Source organism: Danio rerio, chromosome 22 (genome assembly GCF_049306965.1).
Source record: "Danio rerio strain Tuebingen ecotype United States chromosome 22, GRCz12tu, whole genome shotgun sequence".
Classification (NCBI taxonomy): Eukaryota; Metazoa; Chordata; class Actinopteri; order Cypriniformes; family Danionidae; genus Danio; species Danio rerio.
The window spans coordinates 4,819,685-4,838,697 of NC_133197.1; the positions used below are offsets into that span (position 1 = coordinate 4,819,685).

Sequence of the window (19,013 nt, forward strand, 5' to 3'; positions counted from 1 at the left end):
AGTTTTGAGGCAAATTTTAAGAAAAACTGTTCTATAGTGTGACCGTTTCAAGCATAGTTTTGAGTCAAATCTCAAAACTGTCTATGGTGTCACTTTCTCAAGCATAGTTTTAAGCCAAATCTAAAAAACTGTCCTATGGTGTGACTTTCTCAAGCATAGTTTTGAGTCAAATCTAAATAATTGTCCTATGGTGTGACTTTCTCAGCATAGATTTGAGCCAAAACTCCAAATTGTCCTATCGTGTCACTTTCTTAATCCTAATTGTGAGCCAAATCTAAAAAAAAAAAAAAAAAATGTCTTATAGTGTGACTTTCTAAAGAGCTAAATCTCCAAACTGTTCTATGGTTTGACTTTCTCAAGCATAGATTTGAGCCAAATCTCCAAACTGTCCGATGGTTTGACTTTCTCAAGCATAGATTTGAGCTAAATCTCAAAACTGTCATATGGTGTCACTTTCTCAAGCATAGTTTTGAGCCAAATCTCCAAACTGTCCTATGGTGTGACTTTCTTAAGCATAGATTTGAGCCAAATCTCAAAATTGTCCTACGGTGTCACTTTCTCAAGCCTAATTGTGAGCCAAATCTAAAAAAAAAAAACTGTTCTATGGTGTGATTTTCTTAAGCATAGATTTGAGCCAAAACTCCAAATTGTCCTATGGTGTCACTTTCTCAAGCTTAATTGTGAGCCAAATCTAAAAAAAAAAATGTCCTATGGTGTGATTTTCTTAAGCATAGATTTGAGCCAAAACTCCAAATTGTCCTATGGTGTCACTTTCTTAATCTTAATTGTGAACCAAATCTAAAAAAAAAGAATAAAAATGTCTTATAGTGTGACTTTCCCAAGCATAGATTTGAGCTAAATCTCCAAACTGTCCTATGGTTTGACTTTCTCAAGCATAGATTTGAGCTAAATCTCCAAACTGTCCTATGGTTTGACTTTCTCAAGCATAGAATTGAGCTAAATCTCAAAACTGTCTTATGGTGTCACTTTCTCAAGCATAGTTTTGAGCCAAATCTAAATAACTGTCCTATGGTGTGACTTTCTTAAGCATAGATTTAAGCCAAATCTCCAAATTGTCCTATGGTGTCACTTTCTCAAGCCTAATTGTGAGCCAAATCTAAAAAAAAAACTGTCCTATGGTGTGACTTTCTTAAGCATAGATTTGAGCCAAAACTCCAAATTGTCCTATGGTGTCACTTTCTTAATCCTAATTGTGAGCCAAATCTAAAAATAAAAAAATGTCTTATAGTGTGACTTTCCCCAGCATAGATTTGAGCTAAATCTCCAAACTGTCCTATGGTTTGACTTTCTCAAGCATAGATTTGAGCTAAATCTCCAAACTGTCATATGGTGTCACTTTCTCAAGCATAGTTTTGAGCCAAATCTAAATAACTGTCCTATGGTGTGACTTTCTTAAGCATAGATTTGAGCCAAATCTCCAAATTGTCCTATGGTGTCACTTTCTCAAGCCTAATTATGAGCCAAATCTAAAAAAAATGTCTTATAGTGTGACTTTCTCAAGCATAATTTTGAGCTAAATCTCCAAACTGTCCAATGGTTTGACTTTCTCAAGCATAGTTTTAAGCCAAATCTCAAGACTGTCCTATGGTGTGACTTTCCCAAGCATACATTTGAGCTAAATCTAAAAACTGTCATATGGTGTCACTTTCTCAAGCATAGTTTTGAGCCAAATCTAAAAAACTGTCCTATGGTTTGACTTTCTCAGGCATGGATTTGAGCCAAATATAAAAAACAGTCCTATGGTGTCACTTTCTCAAGCATATTTTTTAGCCAAATCTCCAAAGTGTGTTATGATGCCACTTTCTCAAGCATAGTTTTGAGCCAAATCTAAAAAAAAAACTGTCCTATGGTGTGACTTTCTCAGGCATAGATTTGAGCCAAATATAACAGTCCTATGGTGTGACTTTCTCAAGCATAGTTTTAAACTAAATCTGCAAACGGTCCTATAGTTTGACTTTCTCAAGCATAGATTTGAGCCAAATCTTAAAACTGTCCTTTGGTGTGACTGTCTCAAGCAATCAGAGCTCTTGCAAAGTAAAAATAAAAATTTTTTGAAAAGTCGTTAATAAATACCTCATACCTAATTTTACGAGTATTTTAGTAAATAACAATAATTTTTTACCATCCATATATTTCTAAAAACAATGGATCTTGAAATAATTTGTCACTGAAAGCCATGTCCTCTTGTGTGAAACTATAAGCTAATTTTAAATCAGGCAATTCCTCAAACTCTGTCTTAGGACCCCTGTTAAGTTTTTTTGCCTAAGAATTTATTTACATATCTGGCTTTTTTTGAACCATCAAAAAAAAAAAAAAAAAAACACTTGTTGTTCTTTGGTGTGACACTCCAATGTATTGCAAATGTCGAACAGTCCTGACAATTCATGGAGAAAAACAAATAGTATTCATAATTTCATATGATATAAATAGCATTATATAAGGATGAGTGTCCAAGACTGAAGATCATTCACTGTCATGCAATTTTTGTATTATTGACAGTTATTTTTTTTAATGAATTCTGTCACATCATAGGACATAATTACAGTACAGTTCAGAAAACATTTGAAAAAACTACAAATAATTGCTAAACATCGCAATCCCTTATGTTTTCTCAAACATCAGATTTCAAAGTACATAAATATGTCTAGTTTTTCTTCAAAAACGGTCTTTCCCCCAAAAAAGGATTTCACTGCATTTTTGTCCCATATGCAGAAAACATAAGAACAAATGTGCCCCCTCATAAATTTAGCCATTAAGCTGAGTACGGTCGATGATGGAGTTTTTTATAAAGTATAGTATTATTCCAGGCAAACTGTATGGCTCTTTAAGTGCCAGCCCGCATCCTTTTACAGGCCCACTTAGACTGTCTTAGTGTGTAGAAATAACCAACTCCGGGCCAAGACTGGACTCATGGTTTAGTCCTCAACCGGCTCATTAAAATAAGATTTTAGGGTAAATAATGGGCCTCAAAAGATTTAGAACCATGGCAGAAATTGGTCTCAACTTCAGGGGGGTGGCAAAACAACATTGCGAGCTTTTACGGTTTTCTTTTCAGCATGATATATTTGTGTTAAGGAACAACTGCAGATGTAAAACCTCTGCAAAGTGGGCATACTGCTTTACAAGGACATTCTTAAACAAATTGGATATGTCTCCACAGAGTTTTACTGCTGTGCCATATATACTGATTAAAAAAAAGTAACTTTAGTCCAAAGTAAAGCGAAATGAATGCTCTTTAACTTCAAAGACTTAAAAAGTTGCAAGATTATGATAATAAACTTAGCTAAATTACAGTACACCATCTAAGATGACAGGACTTGTTAGTCTGGGAAAGAAAGTTTTTAAATGGGTGGATCTACAGTGTGAATAAAGAAAAAGCTCACTTTTTACAGAACATTTATTGTGATGATATTCTTTAAAGTATCTTCCTTCTGCATTTAAAAATGTCTACTTATTAAAATTGGTTTAATAAGATTATGATACTGGTAGGTCTGGTAAATCTGTGAGGGAAAGTTTGAGGAGTTTTCAAGAGGGCGGTGCTTATCAACACCGCGCGAACAAAGAAAAAAAAACATCAATGACAACAATCATCTTTCCAGGGTCTCATTATGAATTACATCTTCCGCTTTTCGGCTCTTCATGACGTCAGACACGGTGACACAATCCAACATCTTGTATTCCTAATTATTCCCAATTATGACGTTATATATACAAATATCACAGCACGTGAGCGTTTCCTTTGTGAAGAGAAGAAAAAAAAGTGGCTAGGAAAAAAGTTGAGTTTACTTGCTGAGGCGTTTTACCTCAGATTTCGCATTTACATGAAATATCTTACAATGTTTTGCTAATTTGACGTATTTTAATAGTTTTTCACGAACATTAGGGTGGGAGTTGCAGATTTAACGCGTTTAAAATGTATCTAGCAACTGTTAAACGTATATTTAACGTTTTTTTTATTCAAAAAGTAACGGTTTTTCTCTTCATGTTTTTAAACTTTTAACCGTTACTCACCATTAAACTTTATTTCTCTTCAGCCGTGCTGTAGCTAAATAATTAGCTTATTTTGAGTTTTAATTCAGTTAGCCGGTCAACAGACTGTTAGCAAAGAAATGCCGGTTTACGTCACGGAGGCAGCTTTTTCGTTCAAATTAACTTCTGCAACTCCGCCAACTTTCTTAATCGCCCATAAACTCGCTCTTTCCTGCATTTAAAAGTAAAAATCTCCTCGCATTACGAGCGCCCCGGTGAAAGCGATGCGAATAAAGCGTGCATTAGGAATCAGGATATTGAAGGAGAAATACCTCAGATGCGTCGGAATGCCTGGAGGAGTCCGTTATTGTCACGGGATATTTGCTCTCCTGAATGGAAAAACTGCACTGTAGCTCTTGTGAGAAAGAGAAAAGTAAGTGAATTGGCCTGATAGGTCGAGGGGAGGTGCTTTTTTTGGTTGGAGAGGAGGGGGTTTGAACCCACTGACTGTCCCCCTGCACTGCAACCAACCATTACTGTACAGAGGGGGAAAAGTGAATGAAAAAGAAAGTATAGATTATAGAGCTTTTAGAATCAATGGGATAATTGTTTGTAATCACTGATTGTCTTGTAATGATGTAGAAGAAAGATTGATTAATTGATCTGCTCATGTTTGGACCAGTCAACAACATTGGCAGCTTGATATGAAAATTGTAATATTTAAAAATTGATCATAGTACTAATTTAAAGTAAATGCTAATGTGTTTTTGAACCAAGTACTTGATTCAATCTGTTGTAGTAAGTGTGTGTACATACTATTTTACAATACACAGCAGTTTACTATAGTATAAACTAAAGTATACTACAGTGTTGTATGTTTTTCCTACAACAATATACAACCACAGTTTACTATAGTAAAACTAAAGTAATCTACAGTGTTGTTGTATGTTTTTTACAGCAATGTACAACCACAGTTTACTACAGTAAAAACTGAAATATACTAGTGTTTATGACAGCTTATCAGTTCAATATAGGTGATATTACAGAATATCGTAGCTTGCAGCTTTCTATTACAAAGTGTTGTAAATACTACATAACAGTATAATGCACTTTAGTATAGTATAATGGGGTTCAAAAACATTAATTCTGAAAACAAATGACTATTATATGTTCAAGTATGAATTTTTGAATTGTTATATTTGTTGTTACTTTTAATTGTCTTTTTAATATATATCAGTGATAAAATCAGGCATCGATTCTATATAAACATCTAAATCATGTAAGCAATTTGTTTTATAGCTGATATAATGTGATATAAAACTTTTCAAAAATGTATAACTTAGTTTTGAACACTATAAAAATTAAATTTGTAAACGATAACTGTGTTACGGCAATTTAGCACCTTTTCATTCATCTTTTAAATAAAAATAAAAATAAATTACTTTACTAATTTGTTATATTTTAATATAAATTGTTATGTGTATGCTAATAGAAAATTCTAATTGTATTTTTTTAAATAAGTGAATATTAAATATTTATTTTTTATCAGATTTTATTATAAAATAAGTCAATATATGAGAGAGTGAGTAAAATAAAGTGGCATCATCATTACTAAGCTCAATACATATATTTGTAAAAATGTAACTACATGCTTATTCTTATTTGTACTTATAAAAAATATTTCAATAATAAGTGATCATGCTAATTTTTAATAGATGTCATATAGAAAATTGTCTGATTTTGCTGACAACCAGGTAAAACCTGGTGGTCTGACAAATTATAACAAAGTAAAATTGCAATGATATTATTTATTCTCATAAATAGTATAAATAAATCACAACACAGTCTTTTTACACACTTTAGTTCCATAGCACAAGCAAAACAGTGTAATTGTGAACTGTTGTATCACTTGATGATATTTTAATGTAGCTCATGTCTGTAAGCAATTCAAAAAATAAATAAATTATATATATTTTTATACGTTTTTAATTATATATATATATATATATATATATATATATATATATATATATATATATATATATTCTCATCATTTTTCTCATATTAATCAGCAATTTAATATCATACATATTTTATTTCCATAGCAAATGGTAAAGCAACAAGAATGTTACACAGTAAACTTAAAATATATTAAAATGATATAAATTGTTTTATACATTGATTTATATTTAATAAGTGTTTCATTTAAATATTGGGAAAAATGCATAATATTGATCATTTTTTCCCATGACAAGCACAATTATTCAGGACTTTTATTTTATTTTCAGATTATTATTTCTGTAGCAACAGAAAAAAGTTACACAGAATAAAAACACAACAATATAAACTGTTGTTACACTTGTGTCTCCTCTAAATAATTGTAAAAATATATGATAATAATACTGTTTTCCTCATGAAAAATACAATTAATCTGGACACAATTTAACATTAAACTCATGTTACATTTATTTCCTTAGCAACAACAGCGAACAATGTTACACAAAGTTGTTTTCCTATTAAAATATCAATTATGTTACAAAACTAAAGTGTGTCTGAATGGAAAAACCAATCAGTCATGGCATTAGAGGTGAACATTATGTTGTTAGCCAAACAAGAAGAAAAGCTTTGTTTTGTTGTTTTTTCTCACCCCAGTTCTCTTATTCTACCTAGCATACCTAATTTTAATTGGCTGTCAAAGACGACGCTCCACCTGGGTGGTCAAACAGCTGAGCGCAAACCAAGAGTGAGCGACGACGTTGTTGAGTCAGCAGGTTTGAAAACATTAATGCCTTTGTGCTCTCCCAGTGATTGTGTTTAATCTCGCAGTAGAGAAAAATGCACGCTCGTAGGGGGAAAAAATGCTTCTAAACGGTACCAAATCAGGGTTCTTCAGCTTGCAACAGTAGCAGAAGCCTTCATTTGCATACGGTCCTACAAATATTCATGTTTTGAAAGTGATATAAATGACCTTAAACATATTTAAAATGGTATTTTCGATTAATAATAGCATGCATTTCAGTAATAGAAGTATATATTTTATTAATAAGGTGACTCAGTGGTTAGCGCTGTCGCCTCACAGCAAGAAGGTGGCTGGTTTGAGTCCTTGCTGGGTCAGTTGGCATTTCAGTGTGGAGTTTGCATGTTCTCCCCATGTTGGCGAGGGTTTCCTTCTGGTGGGTTTCCTCTGGCTAATCTAAGTTAATCGACTGAAAAAAGAACCTGTTTTGGTAATCTTCAATCAAAATGTGTTTGTTTGTTTCCTTGTTGGTTGTACTTCACTGATGATGTCAGTTGGACGCTTCAGGCACAGTGTTCTTAGCCACACCCTTTTTACCATTAGTTTGCTATGAGGGAATGATGAGCGAAAAGAAAGCCCTGCCCTCCTACTCCATATTTCTCTTATGTTGGAAGTACATCATTCATTTATTAATTTTCCTTTGACTTAGTCCCTTATTCATCAGGGGTCACCACAGATGAATGAACCACCAACTATTCCAGCTTATGTTTTACGCACCTCCCAGCCACAACCCATTACTGGGAAACACCCATACACACTCACAAATTACACACATACACATAGACTATGACCAATTTAGTTTATTCAATTCTGACCTTGTGTCTTAAATTCGTGAGTTTATATTCCACAATTTTGTCTTTATAATTTGCAGTTTCGAGTTAACATTGAAGAAGTCTGAGGAAAAAAATCTGAATTGCGCGTTTTTATTAGCATTAAACATTTTTATTTTTAATTCAGTGGCTAAAACATCCTTTCATAGTCACTGTTGCCAGATTGGGTGGTTTTGAACACGATTGTGCGGGTATTAAATGACATAGGCGGTTATAGAAAATTTGCAACAGAAAGCCTGGCCCACTCCAATGTGTTCTTGTGACTGTCACAACCCCCCATCCCTGGGAAAACTGGTTAAAAACTGGTACAGTCTACATCCAAACTGGCAGCTTACATGCAAAGGAACTACCTTTAAAAGATTTTACATATTAAATGACAAATATCACGTTAGACATAATAAACACACAGCAAATAACAATATTAAACAGTTTGGGCCCTATCATACACCTGGAGCAATTGTTGTTTGCTAGTTTCAGCTTGGCGCAAGAGTCGTTTTGATGTTTTCCGGCACACTGTTTAAATAGCAAATGCATTAGCGCTCATATGTGCGCCCATAGGTGTTCTGGTCTAAAAAGGAAGGTGTTCTGAGGCGCATTGCTGGCGCGTTGCTATTTTGAGAAACTATACTAGATTTTTCAATAGACCAAAACAAAGCCGGTCTAAAGTCGAGCGAAGAGCGCGTTACTTATGCGCCTCGCTTACACACTGCTTTATACACACAAGATGTAGAACAAAATGCAAATATCTTTACAAGTAAAAAATAATTAAGATATTAAGGATATATATATATATATATATATATATATATATATATATATATATATATATATATATATATATATATATATATATATATAATAAGGATATATATAGGATATAAATATAAAGGATTAAAATATTACAAAACATATTATTTTCCAGCCTACATAAATAAAAAAAAAAAAACTGCCTTCATGCCTTCTTCATCTCGGGAGGCTTTTTCAGTTCATTCATAACAATTTGCTTTTGTATAATGTTATCATTATTAGTAGTATTATTTATTATATCCATATTTATATTTGTTTTATTAAAAACAAGCTTAGATTTGCCCAATTGTCAGATTTCAGACCATATGGGGCATAGCATGTGTTTTAGGATATAACTCAGTTGTTTGACCACACTTTGTTATTATTGTTCATTTATTCATTTGCTGGAAATTAGAACTGAATTTAGAAATAGTTTTGAAACAAATCTTTGCACTTAACAAACAAATTTAATTATGTATAGGCTAATGGATGTCTGTGCGTACAAGGTTTCCCTATCCACGAGACCGAAAGTGAAAGTAGATTATAAGATTCCTTATCTCACATTCTAGCGCTGCAGATGCTCTGTTTAACTGTTAACAGTTTCTTGCTAGCGAAATGCTCAGTTTTTCCATTTACACTTACTTTACGCCATGTAAATAGCAAATGTGCTTATGGCGCGATGCAACTGGCTTTTAAAGGGAATGGGAGATGAGACTCTGATTGGTTTATTCTCAAAACACACCTATAACTCATTAAGAAAATAAACTCAACCCTTTTAAATCACGCACCACCGCGCAAAGCGGATTTTTCCGTCCTTAAAATAGCAAAAGTGGATTGTGAAACACCCTGAAAGCGTTTGCGCCCTGCGCTTTTCACTTTGCGCATGGACCGTCAAAATAGAGCCCTTAGTTCCAATTCTTCAAGAGTCCAGGTCCACTCAAGAGGTCTCCATGACCTCTGACCTAGCTGGGTGGATCCTGAGGAAACAAATAATTTTGGCAAACAGAAAAGCAAAGACGCACACACACATTATTCCAGTTTTACTCTGAAGAGGGATTACACTAAGATCATCATATAATCTAGACTCTTAAACATTCAACTTTATTAATAACCATAAAGACATAGGAAAGGATATGTGTTACTCCATCCTGGAGCAGACATCCATCAGAAAATCTACATCATCAAAAGCATATTGCCACATGGTTAGGGTAATTAATAACATGATTATCATCTTTGAGTGAAATAATCCTTTAGGTTTCTTCCAACAGAATCTCACAGCACTAAATACACCTATAAATAGAACTATTACAACGTCTAAAGAACCTTTTAATAAATTATCTTTTTCTTTTTTTGCTTGCGCATTTCAGCTAAAATAGGTCATTTCCTAAAATCGTAAAAGCTAGCATGGAGTTAATGCGCAAATGTGTTCGAGCACATCTTGTGATTGAATCGGCTACGTCATTTGAAATACTACTTTGGGCCTTTTGTGCTAGAAATGATTTGCGGCGTGCTTTCCGATCCCCCTCGTCCTTGGAGTGTTTGCAGCGAAATGAGATAGGAGCAGTGTATTTGGCAGCGCTGTGTTTCTCCGAGACCCACGCGGTTCGCCCTTAAACAGAACCACATTGAGCGCCGATCACGCTTTCCCTTTCCTTTCGACTCTCCTCGACATCTGACAGGTTGTGTTTGCGCCCAGAGAAGATGCGACACACGCCGATGAGTCTTTCCAGGAAGATGATGAAGAATGAGCCGTTTTATGAGTAATCTCGGTTACTCTGGGGAGTTTAAACGTATGAAAATCGTAAACACTGTCTGCTTTTCATTAATGTAATGCTTTTCTTATTGGCGCTGCTTGCTTAGCAAGCTTCACTATTACTTTCACTCTTAGTGATTTGAACAACTAAGTATTTTGTGCTCCAGACATTGCTGACTCCTGAACTCATGCTGCTTTTCTAACTGCTTTTTTATGCCTGGCGGATTCTCCTCATTTAAAGGCCAGATTACTTAAAAAATGTGAAAACGTGCTTTAGAAAGGTTTTTTGATTAAAGCGATAGTTCATCAAACATTTACTCATGAAGTGATTCCAAACATACATTAGTTTTATTTCTGATCCACAAAAGAAGATATTTTTGACTTCCATAGTAGGAAAAAAATGCTAAGAAAGTCAACAGTTATTGGTTTCTTTTGTGATAATAAAAAAGTTAAGGGTTAATTTTTGGGTGAACTGTCCCTTTAAATGTGCCAGTTTATTTTTTTAAGGAAAGCAATAACTTCAAGCATGATTTTGGGTTGGTGTTTCAGCTCAGTGGTTTATTGAAGAGAGATAAAAATCTTACATGAATCCATGAAGAAGATGCATTTACATTTAGTCATTTAGCAGATGCTTTTATCCAAAGCGACTTACAAATGAGGACAAGGAAGCAATTTACACAACTAAGAGCAACAATGAATAAGTGCTATAGGCAAGTTTCAGGTCTGTAAAGTCTAAGAAGGGAAGTATTAGTAGTATTAGTATTTATTTATTTTTTTTGGGTACAGTTAGTGTGATATTCAGAGAGGCAATTGCAGATTAGGAAGTGTAGTGGAGACTAAATAGTTGAGTTTTTAGTCGTTTCTTGAAAGTAGCGAGTGACTCTGCTGTTCTGATGCAGTTAGGGAGTTCATTCCACCAACTGGGCAGATTGAGCGTGAGTGTTCGCGAAAGTGATTTCTTCCCTCTTTGGGATGGAACCACGAGGCGACGTTCATTCACAGAACGTTTCTGGAGGGCACATAGATCTGCAGAAGTGAGAGCAGATAAGAAGGAGCAAGGCCAGAAGTCACTTTGTAGGCAAACATCAGAGTTTTGAATTTGATGCGAGCAGCAACTGGCAGCCAGTGCAAACGGACTAGCAGCGGAGTGACATGTGCTCGTTTAGGTTCATTGAAGACCACTCGTGCTGCTGCATTCTGGAGCAGTTGAAGAGGTTTGATAGAGTTAGCTGGAAGCCCAGCTAGTAGAGAGTTGCAGTAATCCAGTTTGGAGAGAACAAGAGCTTGAACAAGGAGTTGAGCTGCATGTTCAGATAAGAAGGGTCGGATCTTTCTGATGTTATAGAGTGCGAATCTGCACGATCGAGCAGTTCTAGAAATGTGGTCAGAGAAGTTTAGCTGATCATCAATCGTTACTCCAAGGCTTTTCACCATTTTGGATGCAGTAATGGTTGCCCCATCCATCTGGATTGAAAAGTTATGGTGTAGAGTCGAGTTGGCAGAAACTACAAGCATTTCCTATGAGCAGATGAAGAAAATACATGAAATCTTAGAATTGCAAGATATAAACTTACACTTTTAATTAATAAATAAGTTGGGATCGCAAGATTTAGGCTACATCTACACTAATCCGGATAAATTTGAAAACAGTGTCCACAGTATCGTTTTCAATTATTTTCGTCATCCATGCTAGAATGACTGAAAATGCTTTCGTACATGCATGAATATACACGGATGCTTTTACCTGCATCATATCCACTTGCTGTTTATTTACTTTCTATCTCTTTGAAACGTTGCAGAAAAATGATGCAAATGTGGTCTGCTTCTGCTGCTGGACAGATATAAATTAGCTTTATAGCTAACTCTGGCACAACATGTCGTTTTGTACATTGTCCCTGTATTAAATAAATAAATAAATAAATAAAAAACAGCTTCCAGTAAACATCATGTTTCATTTGAAGAGGGGGGAATAAGGAGCATCTACCAACTCACATTAATCTTTAATAATGCTGTCAAAACGGAGAGCATCCAAAACATCTGCTTTACAATGTCATCCACCATGGTAGCTGAATTGGTCACATGACTAAAATGCATCATTGTTTTCAAAAGCCTTCCTTTTCACAGTCCACACTGCAGCACGAAAATTGCATTTGCATATTTCGGTGTTTCCCCTTTGGACAGCGTTCTCAAAAAGATATGTTTTTGTTTCCAAAAAACACTCAGTGTGGACAGAAATCCAAAACGGAGAGAAAAATATGAGTTTTTAAACAAAAATATAATAGTTTTGACATGGCTAAAGTTTGAAAGTCAAAAGTTTACATAACCTTTGGAATCTACAAAATGTCAATAAGACAGATCAAACAAAATGGATGTCATTATTTGTTTAGCTGTTTTTTTGAATAAGGTATTTAACATAAAAGACATTTACATGTCATCCAAAACGTAAAATAGTATTGAATTTATGAAAATTACCTTATTTAACAGTTTACATACATTCATTCATTCATTCATTTTCTTGTCCGCTTAGTCCCTTAATTAATCCGGGGTCGCCACAGCGGAATGAACTGCAAACTCATCCAGCAAGTTTTTAGGCAGCAGATGCCCTTCCAGCCGCAACCCATCTCTGGGAAACATCCACACACATTCACACACTCACTCACACACTACGGACAATTTAGCCTACCCAATTCACCTGTACCGCATGTCTTTGGACTGTGGGGGAAACCAGAGCACCCGGAGGAAACCCACGCGAACACTGGGAGAACATGCAAACTCCACACAGAAACGCCAACTGAGCCAAGGCTCGAACCAGCGACCTTCTTGCTGTGAGGCAACAGCACTACCTGCTGCGCCACTGCTTCGCCCTGTTTACATACATTCGACTCTTAAAATAGTTTTTACCTCAATAATTCCCTTCATGCATCCCTTGTTTGTCCTAAACCGCTGCTGTTCTTCAGAAACATCCTTCAGCTCCCATAAAAAAAGCTCACATACAAGTTTTTGTTTATTTGAACACTTTCCAAAAATTAGGATTTTGAGATCCCTTTTTTTCCACACTGAGCACTATTGAGGGACTGATATGCATCCACTATAGAACGTTCAAACACTTACTGAAGCCCCACAAGTTAAACACAATCATCATTCAGTTATACAGTAGAAATCTTTTGCTTCTCAGGAAATATTTCTGATTATTAATAATGTTGAAAACAGTTGTGCTGTTAAATATTTAGGTTTTTTAGGGATTTAATTGACAGAAAACAGTTTGTGCAGATAAAGAATAGACGCTCCGATCCTGTTTCAGTCCTTCATGGTGTTCCTCAAGGGTCAGTATTGGGGCCACTTTTATTTATTATTTATATCCTACCTCTAGGTCATATATTTCGTTCTTTTGGCATGCATTTTCATTTTTATGCAGACGATACACAAGTTTATATCTCCACAAAACCTACAACATCACACCCCCCTTCTGACCTTACCAAATGTCTAAATGAGATTAATACATGGATGACTAATAATTTCTTAAAGTTAAATGCCAGTAAAACCGAAGCCCTTTTGGTTGGCTCAAAATCTGTTCAAAGCTCAATCTTTTACCCTGTTTGTTGATAACTCCCCAGTCAATTTCTCAACCCACGTGAAAAGTCTTGGGGTTATACTGGATGGCATGCTCTCATTTAGTTCTTAAATTAGTAATATCTCACGTTCTTTCTTTTTTTATTCGCGTAACATTGCAAGACTTCGCCCTTCACTATCTCAACAAAGTACTGAAGTGCTTGTTCATGCTTTGGTTACATCACGGATTGATTACTGTAACTCGCTTCTCTCTGGCATTCCTGATAAACAACTTCATAGACTACAGTTGATTTAGAATTCAGCGGCCAGGATAGTTACCTGCTCGCGTACTTCTGATCACATAACTCCGATTCTCTTTCACCTGCACTGGCTTCCTGTTCACTATCGTAACAATACAAAATCCTCCTCTTAACATACAAAGCTCTTCATAACCTGGCCCCCCACTATCTTTCTGATCTTCTTCAATTGTACACTCCTTCACGCTCACTGAGATCATCTTCTGCTGAACTGTTATCTGTCCCACACTTTAAGATGAAGTCATTTGGAGGCAGGGCTTTTAGTTGTACAGCACCAAAGTTATGGAATTCCCTGCCTTTGCACATTCGCCAGATGGACTCCAATCCATTTCCAATTTTAAATCTCAGATAAAGACGTTTTTGTTTAGGATAGCTTTTAATGATTTGCTGGTTTAATTTTATGCTGATTGTCATTTTTACTGCTTGTATTTTTATAATGTACTTGTTATCTGCTGTAAGGTGTCCTTGAGTGCTTTGAAAGGCGCCTCAAAATAAAAGGTATTATTATTATTATTATTATTATTCTTTGATGAAAAAACTCCAAACCACAATTTGGGCGAAATATAGACAATACCAAATGCTCGAAATGCTGGGTTAATTATTTTTTTCAAACACAATTTTATATTTAGGGCAGCATGGTGGCCAGTTGGACTTTCTGTGTGGAGTTTGCATGTTCTCCCCGTGTTGGTGTGGGTTTCCTGCGGGTGCTCCACCACAGTCCAAACACATGCGCTATAGGGCAATTGATTAACTAAATTGGCCGTAGTGTGTATGTGAAAGTGTATGGGTGTTTGCCAGCACTGGGTTGCAGCTGGAAGGGCATTCGCTGCTTAAAACATATGCTGGAATAGTTGGCGGTTCTTCCCGCTGTGATGACCTCTAATAACATCAGACACTAAGCCAAAAGAGATTGAATGACATCAATTTTAACCAATGTTTGGATTCATCCATACTTTCTCAGTTTGTGTTGACATTAGGGTTGTAACAATTTACCGGTATGACGGTCTACCACGATTTGAACGTGCACGATTATCATACAATGAACAATTGCATATCAACGGTTTTAACCCTTAAAGACAGAGACAGCCGCCCGCGGCTAAAAATAAGTATTGCTCTTAAATGTTTAATAACTTTTGATCCGCTGATCCGATTCATACAATTCAAAGATTGGCATAAAGAAGAGAATCTCAGCTTTCCAGTGCTTTATCACATAACATTCGCGGACTTTCAGAGGCTCCGGAATCAGTGCGGTTACGTCATCAACATTTGACAACGCTGATTTGACAAAGAAACGCTCGTCACTGTGTCTCCGGACAAACCAGACACGATACATTGATGCATTGTCCCTCCTCCATGCCCAGATTGGTTCAAACTCGCTATATCACAACCAATAAGCATAGGTTTTGCTTTTGTTTGTGGACTTACAATGAGCTTTTTGAACAACACGGAATGAGAGATGGGCTGTACATTTATGCGCGGCTAAATAAAACGCAAAAAAAAAAGTTTTGCATGAAATAATTCTCATACTAAGTACTTTTGCATGCACAGCAGCACAGAAACATGACAAAACAGTGACACAGCAAAGACGAACTGCTGCTCTTGCTGTTTTCAAAAGACGCAAATGAAGGTGCAGCTGTTTGTCTGCATTGCAGACAACCATATCCAAATCCATATCCACAGACAACCATATCCATGCTGGCACATAAAACCTAAGGATGTTCCATATTGAATCTAGTTTCGTTATGTAACTATTTATAGTATAGTAAATATTTATATCTATTTTTTTACTGAGGATTTGCACCATGTTTATTTGGACTTTGACACATTATTTCTTATTTTCTTATTTTTTTATTTGTTCATTGTAAGTGGTGTTGTTTATAGTAACTGAAAATATATTATTTGGAAAAAGTCAAATTTGCTTCACTGTTCTATTATTTTGTAACATACCGTATACCGCGAAACCGTCAAACCGTGGTATTGTTTTAGACGATTATCATACCGTAAAAAATTCATACCGTTACAACCCTAGTTGACATAATCCTAGTTTTTAAGTGTAGAAAAGTCAACAGTTTTAATTAGACATGTTGTCATCCTTTGCAACGGCCTTCAATATTTCATCTGAATGAGACATTTTCCATGGGATGAATGATCACATATATATTGACTAAGCATCGCAGTCAAACTGCACTGCATGACAAACAGTCGACTCGTTTATTGTTTTTTTCTGGAGTTTTAGCAGACATGTGAATAAATCATAACTGGGAAACAATCAATTCTGTAAAGCTCATGTATCAGAGGCTCCCATGAGCTTTATGAAAACTCCTTTTTTGAGGAAACTGGATATTTATATAGTCCTGATATATGAAAGATCTCTGCTGAAATCTGTTATTTTGTTAGTATGTCCCAGAGCTGGCCAAAGCGAGACAGTCCTGCCATTTGTTTTGGAAAGATGTTAGATGCAAGCCACATGGGGAATGTAATGCACATTATATCTGTGCGAACTAGAAGTCTGCACATATGTTTAGGAGTTTTGTCTTTGCTTCTTCTTAGTTTTTTTGTCTAATATATAGGCAAAACAAACTGTGATTGTGACTTATCTGTTGTTTCACTATACAGTATGTAATTTGGAATATGTAATCATCAAGTATTTGATAGTATTCAGAAGTATTTTGTCGAGTATTGAGTGAATTGATGTCGAGTCTAGTATTCGTAATTAGAGTAAACTACTTTTTTAAATGTGTATTTTCAAGATTACAGTTACTGTTTATGGATTACACAATGGCAGTAAGTTGTTCACAATTGATTGATTCTTCTAAAATTTTTCTCATTTGTAATGTTTATATTTTAACACTATAAACATGACACATACGTTCGCGAATCATTGCACAGAAGGGGAGGGGTGTTGAATTCCGCACAGATTTTACACAGAAAACCTTATTTGACGTTTTTTTTATTGGTTGTTTTTTAATGTTGCTGTTTTCTAAATGTACTTAATTTGAAGTAAATGTTTTTTTTTTTTTATCATTATTATCATCAGACAATAACAGCGAGGTATATTACTAAGGCTGTCCTAGACTAAAGATGCTAGAAAATACTCACAGTAACCAAGACTCCGCAAGGGGGAATCTGGGCCTGGTGTGTGAGTGAAGTGCATGGTGGGACCTGTTGTTCATTAAAGTGACAGATTTGTAGTTCTCCAGAGATCTGCAAATGCTAGATTCCTGGTGATTGTGACAGAATGGTTCTGAATGTCTTGGAAAAAAAACAGAATTGAGCTGTGCTGAATATTTATAATTTGTTACTAAAATAAAGTATAATATTGACACAAATAACAAATTAACACGCCATTTGCTAAAGAAACTAATATATATAATTAATACTATCTATATCTATACTAATATTTACAGTTGAGGTCAGAATTATTAGCCCCCCTGAATTATTAGCCCCCCTGTTTATTCCCCCCCCCCCCATTTCTGTTTAACGGAGAGCTTTTTAAACACATTTCTAAACATGATAGTTTTAATAACTCATCTCTAATAACTTATAAAAATTTATTTTATCTTTGTCATGATGGCAGTAAATAATATTTGACTAGATATTTTACAAGACACTTCTATACAGCTTAAAGTGACATTTAAAGGCTTAACTAGGTTAACTTGGTTAACTAGACAGGTTAGGGTAATTAGGTACGTTATTGTATAATGATGGTTTGTTCTGTAGACTATCGAAAATATATATAGCTGAAAGGGGCTAATAATTTTGACCTTAAAAAAATGTAAAACTGTGTTTATTCTAGCCGAAATAAAACAAATAAGACTTTCTCCAGAAGAAAAAATATTATTGGAAATACTGTGAAAATTCCCTTGCTCTGGTAAACAAGATTTGGGAAAAAAAAAAAAAGTCAAAAGGGGCTAATAATTCTGACTTCAACTGTATACACCTTATAGGCCAATGTGGAAAGTCACATGAAAACAATGCAAACTAAATTCTTTCCTTCCTATTAAATATTTGTGTCACAAATATATAAAGAAATATATATAAAATAAATCAGAAATATAAATAAATAAAATTGAACACAATGAATATTCAGCAAACCTAAAAGGATTAAGAGAAATAATGTTGAAAAGTGCAAATACAGTCAGTCGGAACGACGAGCCTTAAAATTAGACATTACATGAAGAAAAGCACTGTTTGTGGACAATAATAACTGCAACTAGGCCTAAGCAAGAGCTTTCAAACAAAACATTCATTGAAAAATAAGGTTTAATAAGTTTCCAAACAAAAAAAGCCTATACATTAAATAAAATATATATGCAAACAGTACACATGACAAAAATATGGGCAATTATAACTGACCATTTCTATTGTCGCTTTCCCTTTTATCTAATTTTCTCATATTATGAGAAAGCAACGTGTTTGCATATACAGTTGAAGTCTGAATTATTAGTCCCCATTTAATTTTTTCATACAATTTCTGTTTAATAGAGGAGATTTTTTCAACACATTTCTAAACATAATAGTTTTAATAACTCATCTCTTATAATTGATTTATTTTATCTTTGCCATGATGACAGTGAATGATATTTGACTAGATATTTTTCAAGACACTTCTATACAGCTTAAAGTGACATTTAAAGGCTTAACTAGGTTAATTAGGTTAACTAGGCAGGTTAGGGTAATTAGGCACGTTATTGTATAATGATGGTCTGTTCTGAAGACAATCAGAAAAAAATTAGCTTAAAGGGGCTAATAATTTTGTCCTTAAAATGGGTTTTTAAAAATTAAAAACTGCTTTTATTCTAGCCGAAATAAAACAACTAAGACTTTCTCCTGAAGAAAAAATATTATCAGACATACTGTGAAAATTTCCTTGCTTTGTTAAACATAATTTGGGAAATACTTATAAAAGAAAAAAAATTCAGGGGGGGGGGGGGGATAATTCTGACTCCAACTGTACATATTAACTTTCCATCATTTAAAACTTTAGCACT

The 19,013-nt window shown here is 34.8% G+C and overlaps 2 protein-coding genes across 5 annotated transcripts in view; one reads left to right on the plus strand and one right to left on the minus strand.

The window, feature by feature from the left end:
* The window catches only part of fbn2b (fibrillin 2b), a 130,214-nt gene extending 125,815 nt beyond the window's left edge, over window positions 1–4,399 (minus strand). For both annotated transcript variants that reach the window (XM_021469374.3, XM_073936704.1), the window contains exon 1: window positions 4,323–4,399. The gene's annotated coding sequence lies outside the window, so the exon portion shown is untranslated. The remainder of the gene's footprint in view (window positions 1–4,322) is intronic.
* Window positions 3,726–19,013, plus strand: part of cers4a (ceramide synthase 4a) — an 86,762-nt gene continuing 71,474 nt past the window's right edge. For all 3 annotated transcript variants that reach the window (XM_073936275.1, XM_068216252.2, XM_073936273.1), the window contains exons 1-2: window positions 3,726–4,423; window positions 6,661–6,761. The gene's annotated coding sequence lies outside the window, so the exon portion shown is untranslated. The remainder of the gene's footprint in view (window positions 4,424–6,660; window positions 6,762–19,013) is intronic.